Source organism: Lutra lutra, chromosome 6 (genome assembly GCF_902655055.1).
Source record: "Lutra lutra chromosome 6, mLutLut1.2, whole genome shotgun sequence".
NCBI classification, from domain to species: Eukaryota; Metazoa; Chordata; class Mammalia; order Carnivora; family Mustelidae; genus Lutra; species Lutra lutra.
In genome coordinates, this window is record NC_062283.1 from 58,871,791 (window position 1) to 58,899,582 (window position 27,792).

Below are 27,792 nucleotides of genomic sequence, written 5' to 3' on the forward strand. Positions count from 1 at the left end.
ATCCACTTCCTTAAGATTTTTATTTATTTTTTATTCATGAGAGGCAGAGGGAGAGGGAGAAGCAGGTTCCTGCTGAGCAGGGAGCCCGATGTGGGGCTCAATCCCAGGACCTTGGGATCATGACCTGAGCTGGAGGCAGGCGCTTAACCCACTGAGCCATGCAGGCGCCCCAGAGGATCCACTTCCAAGGCTGCTCACTTCCATGCCTCCTTGTAGGTGAAATGCTCCAGCTATTGTTCCTGTCAACCTCTCTGGAGACTTACTTGAGTGTTCTTATTGCCTGGCGGCTTCCGTGCCCTAGAGTGAGTAATCTAAGAGGCCGAGGTGGGAGTGGCAGTGTCTGTTCTGACCTCGCCCCTGAAATCACATCCTGTCCTTTCTGCTTGATTCCGTTGCCCATGGATTCAATGAAGAGGGAGACTACAGAAGGGCACAGACAGGCTGGCTAGGGGCCACTTTGGAGGCTAGTGAACATGGACTTCTAGGGTGAAGTTCATTCAGCCCAGTGTTTTAGGTGAGAAACATAGGGGACAAGATTCAAATTACATTGGCAAGTGCCTGTTCACCGGACAGCAAGAGACATTTAAAATGATTTTCTTGTTTTATCATTCCCCATAATGCTATCTATGACAACAGAGAATGATGGGTAACCTGTTTGTCGAACATTCTAGAGCCCCCAGTCAAGCTTTGCCCTAACATGGAGGTGAAAACCCCTGAGAAATGGATAAATTGAGTCGCACTTGAGCAAAACAGAGAGTTTTGTTTTTGACGAGGTAGAGTCAGCCCTCAGATGACTGCCTTCCTTATAAAACCCTAAAATCCATAAACGTGCAAAGATATAAGTCAGAACCTTGAGCCCAAGAGTCAGACTAGGGCAGGATCTGGGTACTGTTACCTGCAGGCGTGTTCTGGGCCAGGATGTGGCTGCACAGTGGTGCCCTTTTTTGTGCTCAAGCCAGATGGAGTCCACCGGCCTGACTGCTTCAGGACTCATTTCCTGAATGGGAAGCTTCTACCACCTGGTGGACAGATCTCTCCAAAACAAACAGGCCCCACGCCTCCAAACCTGGAACCCTGTGCTGAGAGGCCGAATGCTGGAGAACAGAGACAAACCATGGACAGACACATCATTAGCGGTAGCAAATACCATTGCTCCAAGACCTTTTTACATCCATTAACTTCTTGCTCCCAGAGATCAAGTTCCCCCTGCAGGAATGGAGGAAAAACCAAAAGGAGCCAAAACCCCCAAACCTAAGGAGGCAGCATTGAAAAGACTCAGGGAAGGAGAAATAACAGGCATGCTGAGCCTGATCTCTCAGACATGGACATGGCCTGAAAACCCCACTTGGACCTTATGGTGGTCCTGTGAGCCATTCAAACGTTCAGTGCTATGTTGTCATCTGTTAAAATACAGTCTCTGTTCCTTCTCCACAATAAGTTTTTTTTTTTTTTGAAGATTTTATTTACTTATTTGAGAGAGATCACAAGTCAGCAGAGAGGCAAGCAGAGGTGGTGGGGGGAAGCAGGCTCCCCACTGAGCAGAGAGCCTGATGTGGGACTTGATTTCAGGACCCTGAGATCATGACCTGAGCCAAAGGCAGAGAATTAACCCACTGAGCCACCCAGGTTCCCCTCCACAATAAGTTTCTGAGGCTGTTAGCATTTGCCTCTGGCAGCTCTAGTTAACATGGCAAGCCCTCCCTATTTCCCTCTCCTGCTTTATTTATTTTTTCCATAGAGCTTATTACTGTCTGGCATTGCATCCTATGTCCACGTATTTGTTTCTTTTCTGATGATCTCTAAAGGTGCATCTCTAAAGATATAAGATCCATGAGAACAGGAATTTGGTCTGTTTTGTTCTTTGCCGTATTCCCAGAGCCCACTAAATGCTGCATAAATAATTGCTGAAAAATAACTTTTGTCTCAAGTCAGCTATGCGAGGTTAAAGGACTTTCCGCAAGGCCATTTGTGTCCAAAGGTGGTGTGCTTTTTATCATGTTGTGTTGCCTGCCTCTGTTTTCTGTGACAGGAGCCCGAAGGCTAGATTTTAGGAGACCGAGGCCCCAACATCACAAAGCTGGAGAATAATGGAGGAGCTCCCACTAGAACCCAGGTCCTCCAGGATTTGGTTACTCAACCTGGATTCTGCTGCCACGGACAAGCTAAGGATTTTTGCCTCAGTATGTAAATGTAATAGGTTCAGAAGCATCCTCTTGCTTTTCGCGCTGTGGCTAATTTGCCCCTCGGTTGGTTCCTGGGTCCCTCAGTGCTCTTCGGGCAGAACTCAGCATTATTATGCTCCACACCAGTGCCCGTATTCTGCCTCCATCACAGACATGGCAAGCAGGGAACGAGCTTGAAAACAGGTACACATGACTACTCAAATGTCTCTCTCTAGGTCTCTACATGGGAGCAGCTTCTGTCTACAGCTCTGAGTGAAACATCTGAATCCGTGCGGGGATCAAGTCTTATGAAAGTTGAGACTAGATCTCGTTTGTCTTGGGTGTGTCTTTTCAGGGTTATTTGACGATTTGTCATCCACTTTGGCTTGACCAAATGTTTTCTTCTTTGCCCACACCTGGTTGTCTTCTTTGCCTCTCTGCCCTTCCCTCTCCTGAGGGCTGAAAGTCGCTGTGAGGATGGAAAACACCCAGTGAACCCCCAGGAGCTTTGGTTGCCAAGTTATGGAAGCCACAGCAATCGCTCCCTGATGGCTGTTTGCTCATAGAGCCAAGAACGACCAAATACATCATCCGGGAGTCGACCCGCACAAGCAGACAGATTGATCCAGCTTCCATCTCTGAAACAGCTTGCTGGGAGCATCTGTTTCTTTCGAGAACAAACCCATGTTTATACCCAAATGATGCAGTCCTACGGGTTCCTCCTGGATGAGGGCCGAAGCCCATGAGCCTTTGGTACTCATTTGGTGGATTTGTTACTCTGGACTCACCTTGCCCATCACTGTTGGGGTGAACTTCTCCCTCTGCTCCGTGCCTTAGGAGTTGACAAAAACAGCATTGTCTGACCAAGTACTTAAGAATTGTACCAATCAGACAGAAAATAAATGGATTTATTATTATTTTTATTTATTTTTTTATTTTTTCGTCCCTGGATCACGTGGCATCAAGTGACAGCACAGTTAAATTTTTCCCAATAATTTGTCACATTTCCACGTTGTTTTTCCCCCTTTGGTAAGACAGTATAAAAGGAGAAGAATCAATGGAAAGAGCTCATGAATCTTGGAATGTGGGTTCAAATCCCAGATCTGCCATTCACTGACTCTGCACCCTTGAGCAAAGTGGCTAACTTTTCAAAAATCTCCTTTTTTGTTTTCATCTGTAAATCGGGCACAGTAACAACTATCTTGCTGAGTCATTGTTAACTGTTTGAATAATGTGAATATAGAAACTGACAGTGCCTGGCAGATACCAAAGTCTTCATATGTGGCAGTGAATATTATTATCATTATCACTATCATTATCATTATTATTTACTTGTTAAGTACCTGTTATGTGGGTCAGGATTAGAGCAGTCACAGTCTGATGGGAAGTGGAGAGAAAGCCAGTGGAAATATTTGTCACTGCCAACTGTCGTGTTCCTCAGACAACTCAACTTGACGGGGCCTACATTTTTAGAAGTGGGGGAAAATGCCATTCTCCTCACTAAAAACTGGAGAGTTGGTATTTTGGAGAGCACACTGGCCCAGATACTGTACTAGGTTTTACTGAAATGTAACCTCACATCTCACAGTCCTTGACTGTCACTCAGAATTTATGTGTAAGGAATCAGAATTCCAGAGACATTGACTGATTTAGGTAAAATCATGACCCTAGTGAGTGGCAGGGTTGGAATCGGAGCCTGGATTTTTTTTTTGACATTTGTTTACGCAGGATTTATAAAATGAGATATTGTATTAGAACTTAATAAACACTAGGCTTATTATTACAAGCATATGTCAAGCTCTCACTGATTATGTTATAAATACAGGGCTAGGTGAGTGGGATACAGAGAAAACAGGAAATAAAACTTGACTTTGAGGGATTGAGACTCTCATAGGGAGCTTGCATTCTTTGGTATGCAAAACTTGCCTTCCTAAAATAGAAATAATGTTCTTGTTAAAAAAAATTTTTTTTAATGCAATTAGTATTTCATTAGGAGAAGGAGAAAGTTTAAGGGAGGTTACCCCAAAGCGCTGTGCAGATCAAATGAAAGAATATTTACAACAGAGCTTGGAAAATAAAACGCATGCTTTAGACACAAGGCATTGTTGTTCTTCTCTATTTTTATTAAACACCACTACTGCATCTATGGTGCTGCAGTCCTTGCAGAGAGAAGACTGAAAGATGGTGCCCCCGGAAGACAAGAAGCACCACAGAGTTCAGAGAAAGACCCACCACGGTAATGTTCACAGACTGAAACTCAGAGGTTCCTAGGCTAAAACCAAGGACCTTGGAGATGATTCATCGTCATGGCATTTGAAGTGTAGACCCAATGTATTTGAAAGGTTCTTAATTCATCCAATTTATCTTGGAAGGGTGAGGGTGAGTACCAAGGGTACAGGTAAGTTCTATCTCTAAAAGAGGAGACTGAAGTCCCCTGATATGCTCAGAGTCAGATAGGAAGGATGAGGTAGAGACCAGACATCTCCCAGTTTGGTTAATGAGAGTGGAAACAAGAGTGCAGAGGCAATCCCTCTGTTTACTAGTGATGCAACTGTAGACAAGTTATGTTGAACCTTTCAGAGCACCATTTTTTTTTCATCTGTAATAGAAGGGTAGAGAAAAAAGCATCAGGGGCATCTTTGGGGTTGGTTGGGGGAAAATGAAATAGCACAGATAAAGATACACCTGATACAGAATTGTGTTTCTTTCTACCATCTCTGTCAGCTGTGATTATGAATTAACCCCATCTTTTCCCAGTGAATGCAATTAAATGGCTCCCATTTTATAGGCTAGGAGGAAAGAAAGATTGTATTTCTTTCTTAACTGGAATAAAAGTGTAACCTGCTTCAAAGGCTGGGCTGGTGGGCTTTATTTATATATTTTCAGTAATGATCACAATGCCTAAAACATAGAAGCAGCTTCAAAAATATTTATGAACCTGAAAATATCAGCAGGTTGTTAATAAAAATTCAAATTATCTCTCCATCTACTCTATGCCAATTTCACATTAGAATTATTAACCTAATATCATTTGAGAGAGTTCTGTTTCTAGTTTGGTTAAGTAGTTTCTATTGAGCCAACTCTCATAAAGATAAAAACTGTGAATTCTGGACAAAAGATTGGAAAAATCCAATTACCTGAAGGCACTAGAGAGTGAATAAAAGTGCACAGATAGTGGAGACAAGTCGATTTATGGACAAAGTGAAGGGCCCTGGGTATTACCCTCCTGTCCTTTTTTTCTAATAGCTGTCAACCTGAGGACAAACCCAAGTCTGTGGCTTGTGGGGTGAATAGAGCAAGTGGTAGATGATATCTTACTGGCTTGACGAAGAGAAAATCCTTAAAAGGAAAGGATCAGAAAGGGAAAGCCCCAGAAACTAGAATAGCCTAGGAAATCTAGGAAAGCCCCAAATTCTAGTTTCCAAACTGCCTAAGTCTCTGACTGATCTCTGAATCATGCACGCACAGGAATCAACTTGACAAAAGTATCAGTACTCTTCAGAGGAACATAACAGACTCCAGATTCTCCATAATATATTTTTTGTAATGTCTGGGATATAATCCACAAATAATTGGATTATGAAAAAATAGAAGAACAACATCTATGTATAAAAAACCCCAAATTATAACATTGTAATATAGAACTTTTAATGTATGTAGATGTAATACATGTTAGAACTACAGCATAAGTGATATGGATTTCTATACCTCATATGAAGTAGTGTGATATTATCTTGAAGTTGGCTTCGACAGATTAAAAATGTATTTTGTAATCTCTACAGCAAACACTAAAAACATAATGTACTAGGTATGGACTAAAAAGGCAATAAGTAAATTAAAATGGAATTACAAATTATCTTCATTTGGTTCAGATATGAATTCTACTGCAGATGTTCAGACCCATCCAACAGCAGTCTCAGATTATAACCACAGAACAAAAGGGTAGCAAAATCCAGCTGTGAGCATCCAAAACAGCTCCCTAGAGACCTGACTCCTTCTAGCCTTAATGAGAACAAGAAGGAAAGAAACAGAATTCAGAAGGGACATCCCAATTTAAGGATGTGAACAAAACTGGGGACACGTAAACAAAAATGGGCAGAGTCACAGGAGTGGAAGTTGGGAAATGCATAGAAGCTCAGTTCTCTAAATGACAAGAGTGGGTCTTAAATGTGTTAAGCCTGATTTCTGCAGCTGATTGCCCTGGGATTGAGAGAAGGCTGGTAAGGCTTTGGGAGGTGAGTGCCAGTCACAGCCAACCACAACCAGCACTTTGGACTAATATGAGTAAACAAATGGCTAAGCATATTGCTGACTACATTTCTAAGATGTTGCTGGAAGAAAGAAAAGGGCAAAACAACATTCTTGACTCTCTTCAACCTGGTAATTTTGCACCTGTGTTGGTGTGTTGCAAAGCAGGGGAAGTTGCACAAACTTCTTGCTTCCAATCCCTCAGCTTATCCAGATCACATACTCAATTAGCATACAATTTCCAAGTCAACATTGGTCCTTTCAAAATCAATAGCTGTGAGGGAATGAAGGTGCCTGGGAAGTCCATACTAAGCCAGCCCCAAATTCCACATTATTTTTGTCTGAACAAGTCATCTTAATGCCTGAAGATGTTTGGGGATACAAATTAAACTGGGAACTTCAAATCATGTGTGAACATATTGGAAACTCCTTCATATAATTCTCTAGGGCGTATACATCTGACTTAGTCCTAAAGGTAAACAAGTCTTGCCTTGGTTCTGATTCAGCACCCATAAGAGGAGATAATGTGAGAATATAACTCTTTACAAAGAGAATTATGATTTGAGGGGTGTCTGGGTGGCTCAGGCAGTTGAGTGACTCTTGGTTTTAGCTCAAGTCATGATCTCAGGGTCTTGAGGGCAAGTTCCTCAGTGGACTCCATGCTCAGTGGGGAGTCTCCTTGGATTTTCTCCCTCTTCTCCTGCTCACACACTCTCTCTTTCTCCAAAGTAAACAAATCTTTTTTAAAAAGAATTATGATTTGAGAGAGAACTCCTTATTGGAGCTGGTGGGAGTGGGTGAAGAGGCTGAGATAAATAGTAAAATAAGAATGTGGGTAGAGAATAAGCTGGTGTTTGCCAGACTGGATGGGCAATGAAGGGATGAGTGGTACAGGTGAAGGGAATTAAGAGGCACTTCCAGTTATAAAGTAAATAAATCACAGAGATGGAAGGCAGAGCATAAGGGAATATAGTCCATAATATTTTTACAATGTACAATGACTACATTGATAATGACAAGCATTTGGTAATGTCTATAACTGTTGAACCCCTATGTTGTACACCTTAAACTAATATAATATTATGTCAACTATACTTCAGTGTTTAAAAACACACACACACACACACTATTCTGGAAGTTTCTACTTAAAAAAGATAATAATGTAGGCCTTCCGATTTTACAGGAGGACACAAGAGACAAAATATGGTCTGGGTATGTGAGCTTTTATATAATTGGGTTCTCTAAATGACAAGAGTCTGGAAGTGCTGGGTGGGAGATGCTGTTGAGACTGTGTGAGCAGGAGCCCTGGGATAGGGTCAGGTGAGTGAGGCATACAGTTTGAGGGAGTGCCAAAAAAACTCAAGAATCAAGAATCAAATAACCAAGAAGTATTTTAATCAAAAATACAAATTGTATCACAATATGCAATCAAATTTCATGAAAAAAAAAAGCAGATTAGTGAAAAGAAAGGGCACCTGCATCTCAGTGTTCATAGCAGCAATGTCCGCAACAGTAGAAGGAGCGAGATGCCCTTCAACAGATGAATGGACAAAGAAGATATGGTCCATAGATATAATGGAATATTACTCAGCCATCAGAAAGGATGAATACCCAGGTTTTGCATCAACATGGATAGAACTGGAGGGGATTATAGCTAAAATGAAATAAGTCAAGCAGAGGAAAACAATTATCATATGGTTTCATTCATATGTGGAACATAAAGAATAGCACGAAGGACATAGGGGAAGAGAGGGAAATCAGAGAAGGAGACAAACCATGAGAGACTCTGGACTCTGGGAACAAACTGAAGGTTACAGAAGGGAGGGGAATGGGGGGATGGGGTAGCTGGGTGATAGGCATTAAGGAGGGCATGTATTGTGATGAGCACTGGGTATTATATGCAACTAATGATTTGTTGAACACTACACCAAAAACTAATACTGTACTATATGTTGGCTAACTGACCATAATTAGAAAAAAGAGAGAAAAAAATCCATGATCAACAAAATCTCAGAATTTAACAGGAAAACAAGCATTGCTATTTGCTTGTTTGACAACCCTGAGTCACTGTGCTATAGGATCAGGCCTGGGGTCCTGGGTCTTTGTGCTATTGCATCACTCCGGTGGGTATATGGCAGTTGATAATGGCGGACCAGCAGATTGGGCTTCACAACAACTTTATGTACAGATCATGTTTTTTAAGTGGAGAGCTTTCACCAATGTTTCCACTGGACTCAAAGTCTGGGAGGATATTTTGGTAAGTGTACATAGGTGTGCACATCTTTCCTTTGTTTCTGGTACCAACAGGGGCCAGGATGTGATGTGAATGCCATAGAGTAGGGAATAGCCTAGAACATTTTTACTAAAAACTTGCTTCACAGAATTCAGGGTGAGCTGATTTACAGTTTAGGGTCTGGGGAATAGCTGGCTGAAAATTCTTAAGAATGAGGACCCAGCACAAACAAACAGGAGGGCTCTGTGTGATAATGGAGCCCAGATAGTGGAAAGAGCTCTGGCTGAGGAGTCAGCCCCTAAGCCCAGTTCGGCCACTGACTTCTCCGGTAATTGGCTGCATCAAACCCTTCCTGAGCCTCAACTTCTACACCAGTAAAATGAAGTGGTTCTCACGCTTGTTTCAGCTGGGAGCCCTTTCTCCAAATAAATATTACAGGGCAGTTACAGGCAGAAGTAGAACTGATCTGGTTGAACTTGGGGTGTGAAACCAAAACTCTCACCTGTTCAGCTTTTCCTGATCTCCCGCAGGGGCTTTATGGAAACCTATTCCACCATCTCAGGGCCTCCCAGGCATCGTGTGAAACACTGTATGAGGAAAACATTGGTGTCAATTCTAGTTCTAACATTCTATTCTAACCCCGAAGAAAGCTCTGCCTGTATTTGCATGTTGACAATTTGACAGTGAAATGTTTACCCATGTTAAGGAACCAGAGGAGCCTCCAGCCTTTGGATTGCACTTTTGGGTGTGCCCTGTTCTGTTTCTGGGCTGCTCTAGCCTGCAGGGCCCATAGAATTAGCAGAAGCATCAAGAGGATTTAGTCAACCTCGCTATGGCCAGTACAATTATACAGTGGAGGAAAGCACACTGCCAGGATTTTTAACTTGAAGCAGGCACCCCTGGGAACATTGACAAATGACCGGGGGTTGTCTACACATGGCCAGGAGCCAGCAACAGCCAGCTGGGCCTTACTTCCTGTTGAATGTGACAGTTCCAGACCTCTGAATGTTCCAGAACTGAAAGTGAATGAATTCTAGTGGTATTCAAAACAACAACGAGGTCTTTGTCATCTTTCTTAAGATTGTTATCCTCTTCATTATGTTGGCTGTTATTCCATTGTTATGGATCTTCAAGGATGTAACAGCTTACTCTTAAAACACAGGTGGCAAGAAAGCAACAGGGACTATAGAAAGGGAAGGAGCCCCAGGGTCTGACAGATCCAAGTTGGAAACCCAGTTCTACCTCTTACTAGCTGTGTGATCTTGGTCTGGTTTTTATTTTTTGTTTTTTGTTTTTTTTAACTTGTCTGAGCTTCAAATTCCTTAGCTATACAATGGAAATAAAGTGCAAATACAACAGTTGTGAGCACTATAAATGGGATTACATGAATAAAGTGCTATTAGTAGCATTTGTTAGCATGTGCTCACTAAATATTCCCTTCCTTTTTTTCCCCCTGCAACTGTCATCTCTTTAAAGAAATAGGTAAAGAAAAGTTTCATGTTTAATTCAACTCTGAGATCTCTTGTGTGGGATTATGCTGATTATTTTTTCCTTTTTCCTTGTTCCCAGTTTTCTATAGTAAATGATGCTTTCTCTAGTAAAGGATGTTGGTGTTTAGAAGCAGGATAGGATTTGTATCCTTGACAAAGTGCTAATTTCATTAACATATAAAGGGCTCCTAGAAACTAACAAAAAGAAGAACAACAATCCAATAGAATTATGAGTAAAGGAGAAGAATGAGTAGTTCAGAAAATAGGAAATGCAAAGGACTCTTAACCATGTAAAATAATGCTTATCATCACTCTAGCTAAGTTAAATATAATTTCAAATTACACAATGATACAATTCTTCACCAATCAGTTCTGTAAAAATACAAGTTTGAAAATATTTTCTGTTAGCAAGATTCTATAGAGGACAATCTAGTATGTTTACACATATCATGATATACCCAGGCCTGTGAACTCATATGAAAAGATCTCCGAGATATAAGTAACCAAGTAAGCTGTGTATGTTAGAGTGTGAAAAATAACCTACTGTTTGTGTGAAAGGGAGACAAAAAGGAAAACCTATTTTTATATTATTTGGTTGATATGCAACAAAATCTGGAAAGATATGCTAAGAAAAGTGGTGGGAACTGAACCAATAACAGGGGTGGAAAGAAGACTTTTCATTGCACACACTTTTATACTCTGTTGATTTTTAATTTTTTGAATGTAGTCTCAACTTAAAAATACTTTCAATTAAGAAAAAGTAGGCTAAAAGGAGAAGATGGAGACTTTTGTATAGGCAATCAATATTAACTGAATTAATTATGTTATGAAGTATGAATTAATTTCTAATCAAACAGGAAAAAAAAACAGTAAAAAATTAAAGATAACTATCTCCCAATGAAGGGAATTTTATTTCTGACAGACAGTGGGTACAGCAATCTTTTAATTTGCTACAATTCTGATTCAGGTGGAAGGTTTACCAATACTTTACCAATGCCACATCCCGTCAGTGCATTATTTTTTTTAACTTTTTCTAAACCTGTGCACTTTATATAACATAACATCTATCTCTAAGAATGCATATTTGTTATTATTATTAAAAATTAATAGTGCAGGGTCGCCTGGGTGGCTCAGCGAATTAAAGCCTCTGCCTTCGGCTCAGGTCATGATCCCAGGATTCTGGGATGGAGCCCCGCGTCGGGCTCTCTCTCAGCAGGGAGCCTGCTTCCTCCTCTCTCTCTGCCTGCCTCTCTGCCTACTTGTGATCTCTGTCTGTCAAATGAATAAATAAAACCTTTAAAAAATAATAATAATAGTGCATCATAACTCCATCACTCAGAATAGTAGTGGCGTCAGAATTTTTGTGTTGGAGGAGCTTAAAAATGATGGATTGGTTGGAACTTGACAACTAGGGAGGTGTGTTAAAGTTTTATTCTTTAAATTGAGTCAGCGTGAGTCTCTTCAGCTGATTCCATCCTCAGGCAAGTCACCCCCCGGTTTTCAAGCTACCCCAGCTGATAGCATGGAGCACAAACTTTCCCAGAAAAACCTTGATCAAATTATAGATTTAAAAGAAATAAATGATTGCTGTTGTTTTCAGTAACTAAGTTTGGGGTGGTTTGCTACACAGGTCTTGGATCCCTTTTACCTAGCCAGTGTATCTATCCTCCAGCTGCTGTGAGTGTGGACTGCTAAGTAGTTCAGATGTAGTTCAGTTTTGATGCAGAGCTTGAGACAAGGATTATAGCCATGCAATACATTGAAGGAGCTCTCAGGAGGAAGAGAGAGAAGAGGACAGGGCAGGGAAAGGAGTTAGACAAGGATGTGGCTTCACTGGGGATCTAACTTTAGTCTCACCCCACAGGAAGTGGGGTTTTTCCAGAGAACTGTCCTGTCCTGGCTGGGGTCACTAGGGAGGTTATGTCTAGCACCTTCATCCCAGGGCCAGCCTGCAGCCAATGACTAATAAGTAAAAAAGGTGGTCCCCTTGCCATAAGGCAGAATTGACTTCTATGGTACAATTCACACTCCAGTGCTTCCTGTGGGGTGAGACTAAAGTTAGATCCCCAGTGAAGCCACATCCTTGTCTAACTCCTTTCCCTGCCCTGTCCTCTTCTCTCTCTTCCTCCTGAGAGCTCCTTCAATGTATTGCATGGCTATAATCCTTGTCTCAAGCTCTGCATCAAAATTCCTGACTTGAAACAGGCACTAATGGAAGTTTTAAGACGTGTAGGGGAGAAATCTTTCTTTTATTTTTTTTTAAGATTTTATTTATTTATATGACAGACAGAGATCACAAGTAGGCAGAGAGGCAGGCAGAGAGAGGGGAAGGGAAGCAGATTCCCCACAGAGCAGAGAACCCGATGTAGGGCTCAATCCCAGGACCCTGGGATCATGACCCAAGCCAAAGGCAGAGGATTTAACCCACTGAGCCATCCAGGCACCCCAGGAGAAATCTTTCTAAGCCATCTCCTGGTGCCTCCACTGCCTAGAGATACCTTTGTTAATATTTTGGTGTACATGAAATTATCTAATAACTTGCAGAGTATTGTAGTACCTTCCCTGGCAAATAGTTAAGAACTAAATAAAAGCTAGCCATTATTATCATATTCCGCCAGTGCTTGTTCTGTATTTAATAATCATATCTATTTATTAAGCACATACCATATATCAGGTACCATTCTAACATAGTTCATGCATAACTCAATTAGTCCTCACAGCAATCCTATCTAGTGAATACTATCATCCTATCTAGTATCCTATCTACTATCATCCTATCATTTCAATTGAGGCCACTGAGCCTCAGAGAGTTCAAATAACAGATCCAAGGTTGTACAGCAAAAAAATTCGCAGAGCTTGATGAGTTACATATGTTTGCATTATATTTTAATTAATTTTAATCATCATTTCACTGATAACCTCTTTGTGGCCAATTGCTTCAGTGTGGGGCTGGATGTTTCGTTGTGTTAAAGAACTGCAAGTGTGCATAGTAATTCACTCCAGCTGTGACTATCTCCACCCTGTCTTGGGAACTGGCTTCCTCATGATCTCAGATGGTCTTTCTTCCTGGAATGACCACCAACCTTAAATAGTTACATTGAACTTTATCTTTTTTTGTAGTTTGCCCTGGTTTCTGTTGTACTTGCTCATCTCTGCTTTAATGACCTTCTGCAGTTTTGCTGGATGCCCAAGTCATTTTGGTCCCTAACAATTTCCAGCCACCACAGGCCTTGACACGTTCCTCTTTAATAGAGGTTATGTTTACTAATGGACCTGTTTCCATTCGCTAGGCTACAAGATTTTTGTTTGTTTGTTTGTTTGTTTGTTTGTTTGAAGATTTATTTATTTATTAGAGAGAGGGACGTGGGAGACATGCAAAGAGAGAGGAAGAGAAGCTCAAACAGACTGAGCATGGAGCCCAACATGGAGCTTGTTCTCATAACCCTGAGATCATGACCTGAACCAAAATCAAGAGTCTGATGCTTAACCAACTGAGGCACCCAGGCACCCCTAGACTGTAAGCTTTTTAAGGACAGGATCAAGACTTATTTATTTGTTCTTTTTCTAATATCTTATACAGTGCTTGGCACAAAGTAGATTCTTATATAAATAAAAGTCTGTTCACTGAGTAAATGAATCAGCAAACTATTTCGTGGGTGTGTGTGTTGCTTGTCTTTTTGTCAAGATTGTAAGACTCCTCAGGCCCAGACCTGTTTTTTAGTTTCTTTTTTGACCTTTTTGTTTAGCAAATGGTAAGTCCAGGGCAGAAATTTCATAAAACTGAATTGGAATTATCTGCTCTAAAGAATGGGTCCCACTTTGGTCTTGGTCTGGGAAAAGGCAGCTCTCTGTCAAAGGGAATCAGCCCCATGTAACATCCTACATGGAATCAGAGAAATATTTAATCTCTGAATTTGTTGCATGGCCAGCCCTATGTGTCCTCTTATTTCCATAACTCTGCATGTGACCAGATGTCCTTGACTTGACCTTGTGGGAAAATGTAAACCATGAGATTCAGAGAGGGAAGTTTGTGGGAGGAGGGGATCATGTGATGTGGAACAATCTTTATTTGCAATTCCCTGACTCAGGAGTGATTTCTGAGAAGTGGCAAGAGGTGACTCTACAGAGAACCTTGCCGGCTTCTACAAACACAGGACTTTTTATGGGGATGGCACTCTGCCAGCCTGACAGGAAATAAAAAAACGGGCACTGACTCCAGGTCCCATCCTGACTAGCACCAGCTTTCTCCAGGCTAGATTTTAGCATAAAACTAAACGAAACTCTTCTTCAAGAGTTGGAAGCTGAGCTAAAGGAATACTGGAATGTCCCTTTGTACTAGAAGACCAAATTCATTTATTTCTATAAGTAAAAACTAATTTTTAAAATGCATCAAAGAGCTTACAATTCAAAGTATCTCAATGCACACTTTTTCATCTGACCGTACCCAAGTTTATCTATTTTATAAGTATACATGATCAATATTTGGATTTATTCAAAGATATATATATATTTATTTTGAAAGAATAGGAAAAAAGCAGTGAGGTACAGGGGGGTAGGAAAGTTCCTTATGCTTTGGAGAATATTTCAACCTTGCTCTTCAAATGAGGTGCCCAGACAGCTTCATGTTCAACCTCAAGGTCATTACGTGTACGCATTGCTTTAAGCTAGAAAAGATGAAGCTTTTTGGGTTGGGGTCAGAGTTGGGATAGGGTAGGAAGAAATTCTGGGCATCCACAGCTGTAGGAAGTGCTTGTTCTCTGTTAATTTTGTTTACTTAAGAGGAGAAAAAGAAGTCCACATATCTCTTTGAAGCCCTGTGGGACTGTTTTCACTGTGAGCATACAGAGAAAGCCCATGATTGTTCCTGGAATGCTGGTCTCACCATTTATTGTCCTTGGATTAAAGCCTGCTTTGCATTTGGGATAAAGATTCATTCATTCCTGTGCCAAGAAATAAAGAATTCTATTGTCTTCTTGCCCAAATTGTTCCAAGACAATCTTTTTTTCTGGGACCGACAAGCTCAGATAGCATCTTGCTTGGCTCCTTGATCTGGTCTCCAAAGGAGATGTTGTGCCCTTTTTTGTCAGAGCTTTTCCACCACAATACCGTTACACAGAGCAGACCTGTTTCCCTCGGTACCAGGAGGTTTGCTCCTTTCATAAGGATCCTTGACAACCTCTGGGGATTGCCAAACCAGACTTAACTATAATGTTCCACCATAAGAACGGTTGTGTCCCTTGAACAGACAGAGTGATGATGAGCCCTTGGTGGCTGCTTACTTGATCCACAGGGAGAAATGAGTGTAACTTTATTGCATGCTGTGACATGTTTCATCCCAGAGTATTACTTGCTTATCCGCAAGAATAAAGGCCGATTTAATTAAAATGAACATAGATGTGTGAAAAATAAAGGGCAAAGAAATTCAAAATAAGTTGGTTATCTCTTCAGAGGAAAACCAACCCCAGGTGGGCCTAAACAAATTCCTTTTTCATGTCTCACAGAATGCTCTTGTTTATTTAGAGGGTTTAATTCCAGTCATTATGACAGTGGTCATTTGTCACTTCCACATCTGCCCTCCTAAACCTTCCTCACCCCCCTGAAGCCTTTCTCTGCCAGCAGGCTTACTGGTCCCTGACCTGTGAGAGAAGGTTGAGGCTGTCCCCCACTGCACGCCTCCTCTTGTGCTTGTCATCCAAACGGTCTCCTCCAGGAGCTTGTTCCAAGTTATTTCTGCTCTGTATTGTCCTGTCCTTTTCTCTATGAACTCGTCCATTCCTGTGACCCATGAAAATGCTCAGGTCTCTCTTATCTTAACCTGTGTCTTTCTCCCCTTCTTACTCGAATCCTTCCCTTTCTCTTCCCTTCCCTAGATGAGATCCTACAAAGGATCCTATATATTTGACATTTGTACTTCTAACTACATTTAGCTACTATACTTTTCATGACTGTGGTTTCCACTTTAAACCCCCAATCTCCCCTATGACAACTTTCCCTGGCCCAGCCCACATTTCCAATAAAATGGTCTAGTATAGAGCACTCGACACTGTCTAGTTGCTGGAGGCTAAGGACTTCTTTAACCTCACCTGTTTGACTTTTATATAACAACTTGTCTCCATTAATCACTCTTTTCCTAAGATTCTGCTCTCGTTATCCATGACACCAGCACCTTCTAATTCTTCTCTCTGTCACTCTGACGATTCTCCTCCACCTCCACCCTCAAAAGCTGATGTCCCTTATGGTCCCAAGAAGGTTTTGCCCCTTCTTAATCTTTTCTGGTAATTTCTTCCATGCCCATGGTTCCACCTTCTCCCTGTGTACTGAATACCCCCATATTTATATCCCCTGATATATTTATACCAGACTTTTCCCCTGTGTTCCAAATGCTTCCTTCAAGATCTCTTCCCCTAGATGTCACTCCCCTAATGACAGCTCAAACTCACCATAGCCAAAATTGCACTTATGTTTCCTATAAAGCTGGTTCTACCTTCTCTACCCCCCACCCAGGAAATGATAGTACCATCCACCTATTTACTCAAGTTAGAATCCTGTGTGTGGGAGAGGTCATCCTAGCTTCCTCTCTTTCTTTCATTCTTATAGGTTAACCAACAAGTTGCCTGTCTTGTAGACTGGATCTCCTCAGCATCTGTGACATATATCTGTTGCTCTCCCTTGTCCCAGCTCCCGACTTCCCTGGATTATCAAAATGCTCTTGATTTCAGTTATGTGCTCTGGAGTTTGTCTCCCACAAAGCACCTGAAGGGAACTTCCTTCAATAGATCCCTATTGTTTGGAGGACGAGGTCTATAATCTTTAGTGGGCCCAATAAAGCCAGATGCCACATCACCCTAGGTTTCTGCTGGTTTGCCTCTCACCTATACCTCTTGTATTCCACTCCCCACACAGACACGTGCTATACCTACACTCTCTTTTCACCTGTCCAATGCTCTTTCTTCTCGAACTTTCCTTACTCATTTCCTTATCTGTCCATCCCGTCTCCCCTCAGCCCACTTCAGTGCCACATTATCTACACAGCTGTTTTAAGACCCCATTCTAGGGTTATTCCACCTCTGAATACTAGGAGGCTTTCCTTGACTCCATACCCATCTCCCACCTCCAGGTACAATAGTTCTTCCTCTGAGTCTCATGGCTCTCTGTACATTTTTCATCTATGGAAATTTTTAAATTTCCTTTATTTATTTCCTTTATTACTTTATTATTTTATTTCCTATATTTACTTTATTTATTATTTTATTTCCTTTATTACCAACTTTGCTTTGGCACTTACTACAGTGCCAGAACTGAATAAAGTTTCTTTGAATGAATGAATGAATGAATGAACTCTTACTATTTCTAGTTGGATAAGTGTAACCTACAAATCTCAAGTATTAACAACTGAGGAGTTTCTCCCTGGAGGAAAGATCTATAATGAGAAAGGAAATAAAGCTCTTTGGTTTACCCAATATCTTTAACAATCGAGAATATGGATTTTCTCTTGGTTAGCATTTCTGAAGTGATTACTGAGTGTTAGGTAGCAAAACATAACCTGTTACCAGTCAAAATTAAAACAGCTCTGTCAGGGTAAGTGCCTTTACTGTCCTTAAATATTTTAAAAATAAAATGAGTTTTTGGTTAGAGAACACTTTAACAATTTGAATATCAAAGTTTTGCAAATGGATTTGTATTTGACTTTTCTGTACTAGCAACACAACTAATTTGAATGTGGACAGTGCTATTTTACTTTCTGCAAGCACAAGTTCACTCACTGATCGCTGTGAGGAACATCTTTGGGTCTACTATGTAGAATATTTGCTTACAGGTGGCAGAGGAAAGACACATCATATCTACTATGATTTACTGAGCATTTACTCTGTAGTCATCACCTTCTACCCATCATTTCATTTGATCTTTACAACAACCTCTGGGTTCATTTATAAAAGAAGAAACTGAGACTCTACATATACCATTTAGTGGAAGGATTCCTGCCCAGCAGTGGATTTTTATCAAAGGGTTTTTGTGATGTCTTTGTATAGACATCTTTGCTAACAGTGGTTAGACATCTTTGTTAACAGACAAGCCCCTATGCTTGTCTGAGAATCCTTGCTAACCACTGGCCTCTAGTACCAGCCAGACATCCTGAGTCTTCCTCTCCCTTGAAACTTTCATCCTTCTACAACCATCCAGCATAAAGACCCGGTTGTATCATTCTGCCGTGATTCTTACATCACTAGTTTTCATTCTCCCTGACTATATAGGTGTCAGTTTGTTTCATTCTCTCAAGTGCATCACCTCTGAAATTCTACTGGAGCCAGATGCTGTTTTCAAGATCAGATACCAATATTCCAATCTTATAAAATAATCTGTGTTAATAAGTAATTGGAGGAGGGTTAGAGAATCTCTGTCTTTCCCATTCATACTGAAAAGTCAAAGTAAGTATGTTCTTGAAACCATGTTATACTGTGCCAGTGTTTTTACCCCAAAGATGGGTCTTAGGTAAATTTCAAGGCATCAGATGGGAAAGGGTCATGTCACAGCTGGCTTGAAGGTATGCAATTTTAGGAAAGTAGGAGGCCTTGAGTTGGGAAAAAGCTTCAAGTTAGCTAGAACAGTGCTTCTAGTAGAAATATAATGTTAGCCCCATAGTTACATATGTAATTTAAAACTTTCTAGGAGTCAAAGAATAAAAAGAAAGAGGTAAACTTAATTTTAATAACATACTTTAGCCCAATTGACTTAAAATACTATCATTTCAATTCAACACATAATCAATATAAAAAGCATGAGATATTTTACAATTATTTAGTACTAAGGCTTTGAAATCTGGGGTGTATTTTACTTTCTGGACTAGCCACATTTCAAGTGCTCTGTAGCTGGAGACTGTCCTATTGGATAACACAGCTCTAGAATCCCTGGATACAAAGAAAACCCCAAGTTATCAAATCCTTCAACTCTTTGAGAGCTGAAATCCAGGGAGAGCATCCAGGCTAAGTGCTGCTCTGCCCATAGGCGAGCACATATAATAACAGAACTGCTTCCTACCATTGGGATGCTCTGACCTCTGGTAAGCTTTTGCACTCCGATCTTCTAAGTTTAGAGAGAACAAACCTAATACCCCTTTCACAGGAGAACCTTTCAACTACCTTTAGGAAAACCAGTGTGACCCCTGAGTTCGTTCTTTTGGGAAGCTTTCCTAATGTTTTCAACTGCTGTCTATGTGAAATGGAGGATTTCCAGAGTCAGATGGCATAGGACATGCTTATCTCATAAGTGCTTTCCAGCTCAAATGTTCTGTGTCTCTAAATATTTAGCTGCCAACCTAAAGAGTCTGTATATAGTAGAAGTGAAAAATTTCAAAGAAAGAAATAGGCCCAGTAAATTGATGAGTCATGTGCTCCTGTCCCCATGTTATGACACCTAGAACCAATTAAAGGGGAAATTGTGATGTTTCTGTGTAAGTCTGTGGCTGCCCCTTGCAATAGTTCTTAACCCTCTGTGTGATGTACTTTTCTCTTTTGGATCACAATAGCCCTTCACCTAGTCTACCATTTAATCTCTCCCTATGCCATCTACATATTAGAGCCCAATTCCAAAAAATATCAGAAAATAATCCGTGAGCCGTGAGTAGTCATTCATTAGTGTGAATTCAAGCTAGTTAGTTTATCTCTTAAGGATAATTGCAATTAAAACCTAATCTTTAACTATAAGTGTTGGAGAGTCAGGAAACTTTCTCGTTCATGAAATCATTGGTAGAGATTCAGCTCTACCTTATTTTAAGCAATAGATCATATTTAGGACTTTGGTTTATCTTGTAGATTGAACAAATTGCATGATTTAAGCAGAACATACTTTCTTCCTTCACTTTATTTAGGATCTTATTTATTTAATCAACAGCTAATAGAATATGAAACGGTCACCACCACCCCACCCCCCACCCCCCGATTATGGTAAACCCAGCAGATAAAACTCAGGGAAGAACTTGGAATGGATTTGCCCAAATTCTTCATTGCCATTGGAAAAACAATTCATATTATTATGGAGAACACAAAGATGGAGGGACCCTTAGAGTTGGAAACAGGAATCACATGGTCCCTTATCCTAAAGAAAGTAGGGGCAAATTTTTGCCAAACACACAAAGGATATACTTTGTTTTTTGTAAAATTGATTAATTCAGGGCAATTTAACACATAAGTTCAGGGAGGATGTATGAAAGCACTTTTTAAAGTTGATTATAAAATCTTTTCGATAATACAGTCTCCTAAAGGACTTTAAGGGATAACTTGATTTACAAAACACAGTTTACCTTTTCAGAAAAACACTTTTTGAGCAAATTTAGACCTACCATTAGTACCTATTTGTATATGTTCTTAAATCCCAGAAGTAACATTCAGAATACTCCAGCCAACCATCTCAACATCAGGAAGTTTTTGAAAAAACAGTCCAAGAAGGTAGAGATGTAAGTAAAGGGAGCTGGAGAACAGTTTTGAAAGAGAAGGGATATAATAAAAATAGGGCAAAAGTATTTGCTCATTTATTCTCCAGCCCTTTTCCAGAGAAAATGGTGGTAAAGAGCATTCTTGGATTGTGTTTTCCAAAGATGGCCTCCCATTCCCTATGCCTTTCTATAATGTGATCTTGTTATGCCCTCATCAGTAGGTGGAGTCTAATTCCCCTGTGCCTGAATGTAGAATGGTGTTATGACTCATTTGGAACCCACAGAACTCAGTTTGTGTGACTTTGATTTGTTTGCTTTCTTAGCAGATTCTCTATTTACTTTGCACTGCTGCATGATGTGTACATTTGATTTTTTTAAATTGACCTTTTTATTTTGATATAATTGTAGAATTACGTAGTACAGGAAACAGTAGAGAGTTCCAGTATACTGTTACTCCTAATGAAAACTGCAAACAAATTGCAAAACTGAAGTTCAGTATCACAGTTCAATATAGATACTGACATTGATACAGTCAAGATACAGGACATTTCTATCACCACAAAGATCACTAATGTTGCCTTTTATAGTCACATCTATTTCCTTCCCATCCACACGCCCTTCTTAAGCCCTGAAAACCACTCATCTGTTCTCCATTTCTATAATTGTGACGTTTCAAGGATGTTATATAAATAGAATTATATGGTATATAATCTTTTAGGATTGGCTTTTTTATTTTTTTTCCTCAGCATAATTCTCTGGAAATTCACTCAGAGGATGTTGCAGGTATTAACATTCTGGCTTATTTCTTTGCTGAGTATTTCATGGTAACATGCAACACAGTTGGTTTAACTATTCAGCTGTTGAAGGACATCTGAGATGTTTCCAGTCTGGGGCTCTTATGAATAAAGCTGCTGTGAACATTAATGTACAGCTTTTTGTGTGAACACAAGTTTCCACAAATGCCCGAGAATGGGATTGCTAGTATATAGAAATACAGTTGATTTTACTTAGGGATTCTGCAAATTTGCAAATTTGTGTGTTTTTGTGTGTATGTGTGTGCTTGTGTGTATTTTAGCTTCCTTGGGCTTTTCTGTGTAGGAAATCATATTATCTACAAATAGGGACAGCTTTGTTTCTTAATTTCTGGTCTGTATACCTTTTATTTACTTTATTGTCTTTTTACATTGGCTAGAACTTCCAGCATCAATGCTAGCAAGAGTGATGAGAGTGGATATCCTTGTCCTGTTTCTGATCTTAGGATGAAAGCACAGTTTTTCCCTATTAAGCCTAATGTTAGCTGTAGGCATTTTGTAGATGTTCTTTACCAAACTGAGGAAATTCCTCTTTATTTCTAATTTTCTAAGATTTTTTTTATCATGAATAGATGTTGAATTTTAATGTTTTTCTGCATCCATTGATATGACCATTTGATTTTTCTTTGTTCACTTGTTAATATAGTAGGTTACATTGATTTTTCAATATTGAACTAGTCTTGCATTTTTGGTATAAGCTTCACTTGATCATGGTATATAACTTATTTTATATACTGTTAATTTTTTTTTAAGATTTTATTTATTTATTTGACAGACATCACAAGTAGGCAGAGAGGCAGGCAGAGAGAGAGAGAGAAGGAAGCAAGCTCCCTGATGAGCAAAGAGCCTGATGTGGGGCTCGATCCCAGGACCCTAGGATTCATGACCTGAGCTGAAGGCAGAGGCTTTAACCCACTGAGCCACTCAGGTGCCCTAAATACTGTTAAATTTTATTTGCTAATATTTTGTTAAGGATTTTTGTCTATATTCATCAGGGATATTGGTCTATACTTATTTTTTAAATTCTGTGTTTGTCTGGTTGTGCTATCTGTGTAATGCTATCTCTATTAAACAAATTAAGAAGTGTTCACTCCTCTTCCATTTCTTGGAAGAGACTGTGTAGAATTTATCTTAATTCTTCTTTAAATATTTAGCAGAATTCTCCAGTGAGATAATCTAGATCTGGAGACATTTTTTGGTGGTAGTGGGGGATAGTTTATAGTTTTTTCCAATTCTCTTAATAGTTATTTGAATTGTCTGTTTCAAACTGGGTGAGTACTGATGATTTTTGAGAAATGGTCCATTTCTTCTAAGTTGTCAACTTTATGTGTATAGTGTTGTTTGTAGTGTTATATCATTATTCTTTTATTACTTTTATTATTCTTTTAATATCTGCAATGATATCCCCTGCTTCATTCCTAGTAATTTGTGGTGATTTCCTGGTAATTTGTGTCTTCTTTTATTTTTTAAATCAGTCTTCCTGCAGGTGTGCTTGTTTTCTAAATCTTATCAGAGAACCAGATTTTTATTTCATTGACATTATTATTTTTCTGTTTCTAGTTCCATTGACTTATGCTCTTATCTTTATTATTTCCCTCCTTACAATTGCTTTGGTTTGTTTTGCTTTTCTTTTCCTAGATTGTTGAGATGGGAGCTTAGAATATCCATTTGTGATTTTTCCACTTTTCTGAGGTATGCATTTACTCCTCTAAAAATCTCCGCACTGCTTTCACTCTGTCCCACAAGTTTTGACATGTTATTCAGTTTAATGTATTCTTTTCATTCAGTTTAATATATTCTTTTATTCCCCTAATAACTCCCTCTTTGAACCATGGATTGTTTCAAGATATATTGTTGGGTTACCAGAAGTTTGGAGATTTTCTTATAATTTTTCTGTTATTGGTTTCTAGTTTGATTACACTCTGGTTGGAGACCATTTTTTGTATGATTTCCATTATTCTGAATTTTTTGAGGTTTGCCCTATTGTTCAGGATATGGGTTACTTTTGTGTATGCTCTATGGGCATCTAAAAATATATATCTTACTGTTGTGGAATGGAGTGCTCTATAAATTTTGATTACATCCTGTTGGTTGATAGTGTTGAGTTCTGTATCCCTGTTGTTTTTTTAACCAGTTGTCTTATCAGTTGCTAAGCAAAAGATGTTGAAATCTCCAATTAATTGTGGATTTGTCCATTTCTCCCTTCAGTTCTTGCTTCACCTACTTTGCAGTTCTGTTCTTTGGTTCCTATGCATTTGAGATTGCTGTTTTCTGGGCGGATTAACCTTTTATCATCTTGTAATGCTCTCCTCTGCCCCTGATAATTTATTTTCTCTGAATTTTACTTTATCTAATATTAATGTAGACACTCCTGCTTTTTTTTTGCTTAATATTTCTATAATATACATTCTTTTACTTTCAACCTGCCTATACAATTATATTTTGAAGTCAGTTTTCTATAGATAGCACATAGTTGGGTCCTGATTGTTACTACATTCTACCAATCTCTGTTTTTTATTTGCTGTTTTCAGACCATTTTTATTTAAGTTAATATATTGATATGTTAGGGTTCAAACCTACCATTTTATTTTTGGTTTTATGTGTTTTCTCTGCCTCATCATTTCTCTGTTTTCTTTTTTTTTTTGTCTTCCTTTGTGTTACTTGAATATTTTTATAATTCTATTTTTAATTTTTTATGGTGTTTCTTTGTAGAGCTTTTTTAGTGATTGTGTTAGGTGTACAACATATCTACTGCTGTAATTATTTCACCAGTTAAAGTGTGGATCTACTGCCTTTTTTTTTTTTTTTAAGATTTTATTTATTTGTCAGAGAGAGAGAGAATGAGCACAGGCAGACAGAATGGCAGGCAGAGGCTGAGGGAGAAGCAGGCTCCCCGCTGAGCAAGGAGCCCGATGTGGGACTCGATCCCAGGGCGCCGGGATCATGACCTGAGCTGAAGGCAGTTGCTTAACCAACTGAGCCACCCAGGCATCCCGATCTACTGCTTTTTATGTCTCTTTACCCGTTGCCATTTATAATTATCTCAAATATTTCCTCTATATACATTTAGAAATGCATTAAATAACAGTATAATTTTTGTTTCAACATTAAAATACAGTTTAGAAAACTCAAAAGAAGAAAAGTCTATTGTATTTATGCATATTTTTGCTTACCATACTTTTTCTTCCCCTTTAATGCTTCAAAGTTCCTTCTTTGATTGTTTTCTTTCTCTTTAGAGAATTTCTTTTAGCCATTCTTTTAGGGTAGACTGCTATTGATAAATTTTCTTAGTTTTCTTTCATCTGAGAATGTCTCGATTTACTCTTCATTCTTGAAGGATAATTTTCTTGGATATAGAATTCTTTTCTTTCAATACTTAAAAAATGTTTCCTTCTACTCTCATGGTCTCTGATGAGAAGTCAATTGTCATTTAATTGTTTTTCACTACAGGTAAAATATTTTTCTCTAACTGCTTTTAAGATTTTTCCTATGTCTTTAATTTTCAGATATTTGAAATTGATGTGCCTTGGTGTGGACTTCTCTGGACTTACCCTGTTTAAGATTTGCTCAGCTTCTTTTATTTTTTTTTTTAAGATTTTATTTATTTGACAGAGAGAGATACAGTGACAGAGGGAACACAAGCAGGGGGAGTGGGTGAGGAAGCAGCAGGCTTCCCACCTAGCAGGGAGCCCGCTGAGGGGCTCAATCCCTGGACCCTGGGATCATGACTGAGCTGAAGGCAGACGTTTAACTGACTGAGCCACCCAGGTGCCCCTCAACTTCTTTAAATTATAAATTTATATGATTTGTCAAATTTGGAAAGTTTTCTGTCATTAATTAAGTACTTTTTCAGTCCTGCCTGCTTTCTCCTCTCCTTCTGGGACTTCGACAACTTCAGTAAATATTAAATCTTTTGTTATAATCCCGCAGGTTCCTGAGGCTCTGTTCATTGTTTTTCAAGTCAATTTTCTCTCTGCTGTTCAGATCAGAAAATTTCTATTGTTCTATTTTCAAATTCATTGATTCTTTCCTCTGTGCCTTCTATTTTACTGTCAAACTCATACCTGGAGTTTTTCCCCCCAGTCTTATTAAAAATAATGGATATACATCACTGTATAAGTTTAAGGCATACAGCATGATAGTTTGGTTTACATGTATTGTGAAACAATTACCTCAAAAAATTCACCTGGCATCCATTTTCTTATATAGGTACAATAAAAAGAAAAAAGAGAAAAAGGAAAAAAAATTTATTCATGATGAGAACTCTTAGGGTTTATTCTCTTAACAACTTTTCCTGTATTTCATACAGTAGTGTTATGTAGTCCCTCCCTAGTAATTATTTATCTTATACATTGGGTTTTTATTTTGGTTATTTGACTTTTCCATTCTAAGATTTCCATTTGCTCCTTCTTTATATCTTCTAGTATTTTGCTGAGACTTTTAACTTTTTCATTTATTTTAAGCATGTTTATAATTGCTCATGGAAACATTATTATAGCTCCTCTAAAATATTTGTCAGATAATTCTAACATTTCTGTCATCTCAATGTTGGCATCTTTTGATTGGTTTTTTAAATTTACTTTGTGATCTCCCCAATTCCTGGTATGACAAATAATTTACTACTGAAACCTGAACATTTTGAGCATTATATTAAGAGACAACAGAACTTATTTAAACCTTCTGTTTTAACTGCCCTTTTCTGACACTATTCTAGCAGAAAAGAAGAGCTTGTCATTATTGCCCTGGAGTAGAAGTCCAGGTTCCCCACTTGGTTCTTGCTGACACTCAAGTAGGGGGTTCCTGTTATTCCGGCTCCACATTAAGCTACCACTGAAACCTCCATTGCTGACAAGGGTAGGATTGCCTTGTTCCTGCTTCCAATGTGGCCTCTACCAACACCATGGAGCGGGGTGGTCTCATTACAGTGGGGCACTGGTGGAATGTCCCGACTCTACATTATACTTCCTCTGACATCCCCCTACAAGAGAAGGTAAACAATGCCTCATTACTGCCACACTACCTATGTGTCTCTACTGACACTAGTGGGAGAGGGAACAGGACTTATACTACCTGGCAGGAATGTCCCAGTTCCCTACTGTCAGCTTTCTCGGACACTACCTTGACAGGAGGTCTTCGGTGCCTCATTCCAGCCTGGTGACAGTGGAAGACTAGGCTCCCCATTCTGTCTTTGCTGACATGGATTTGAGGTAAGACCAGATTTTCTGTTGTATTTGCCTGCAACAGAATGATTATTGTTTAAAGGTTTTCTGCCTTGCTAGTTTGCCCTTTTCCTGGGGCTTTCCTTGGGGCTTTTTGTGATTGCATCTGTTATCATTCCTGGATTGTCAGCTTCTTTAGCTCCATGTCTGGGATATATGAAACAAAAAGAAAGCACAAGAGACTCACCAACATGTCATGTTTTGGGTCCGGAAGTCCCTAGTGTGTCTGCCTTCTTCTCTTTACCTGTCAGGGCCTATTTATGTTTGTGTTATGTATATCATCCAGAATTTTTAGCTGTGTAATGCTATAGACTGAATGTTGTATCCCTCCCCATCCATATGTTAAAACTCTAAGCCCCAATGAGATGGTACTTGAAGATGGAGCCTTTAGAGGTAATTAGGTCATGAAGGTGAAGCTCTCATGAGCTTCACTTGAAGAGACACTGGAGATGCTTGCTTCCTTTCTCTTTCTACCAGGTGAGGATACAGTGGGAAAAAAAGTATCCATCTGCAAACCAGGAAGTGTGTTCTCACCAAGAACCAGATTGGGCAACACCTTGATCTTGGACTTCCCAGATCATAGAACTCTAAGAAATAAACTTCTGTGTTTAAGCCATCAAGTCTATGGTACTTTTTTTTTTTTTTTAAGTCTATGGTACTTTTTTAATAGAAGCCCAAGCTGACTAAGACACATGACTTTTGAGGCAAAGTCTGAAAAGGCTGTGAATCTTCTGCCTGTCTATCTTAGGATGCTTGCTCCATCTACTCTGAGTCCACCATACTGGGAAGCCACAAGTAGACACTCCAGTCAACCATCATAGCCAGGTTCCCAGCCAACAGCCAGTATTAAATGTGAGCCAGGGAAGTCAGCATTTTTGGTTATCCAGTCCAGACAAGCCTTCTGATAGAACTTTCAGCCCTAGATAATAATATCTAATTGCAAGTGACTGAGAAATTACTCAGAATTACTCGGCTGCACTATTTCTGAAATACTTGCTCACAAATGCATGAGTAAAATAATTGCTTGTTTTTTTTTTAATGCCTTGAAGTTTTGGGGTAATTGGATGAACAGCAATAATAACCAGAATACTATTTTCTAGAAGAAAAAAATTGAAGTAATGGAGATTATTTGACTTTCTCAAAGGTCTTTGGCAGTTTTTTTCTATTGCTGCTAAAACAAATTACCACAGATCTAATGA

The 27,792-nt window shown here is 39.4% G+C and overlaps 1 protein-coding gene across 2 annotated transcripts in view; it reads left to right on the forward strand.

Annotated features, from left to right (window-relative positions):
• Positions 1–27,792, forward strand: part of ADGRF1 (adhesion G protein-coupled receptor F1) — a 109,302-nt gene that overhangs the window by 17,026 nt on the left and 64,484 nt on the right. The window contains exons 3-4 of one of the 2 annotated variants that reach the window (XM_047735078.1): positions 2,030–2,180; positions 26,525–26,581. The gene's annotated coding sequence lies outside the window, so the exon portion shown is untranslated. The remainder of the gene's footprint in view (positions 1–2,029; positions 2,181–26,524; positions 26,582–27,792) is intronic. The other variant, XM_047735080.1, reaches the window with a different exon arrangement.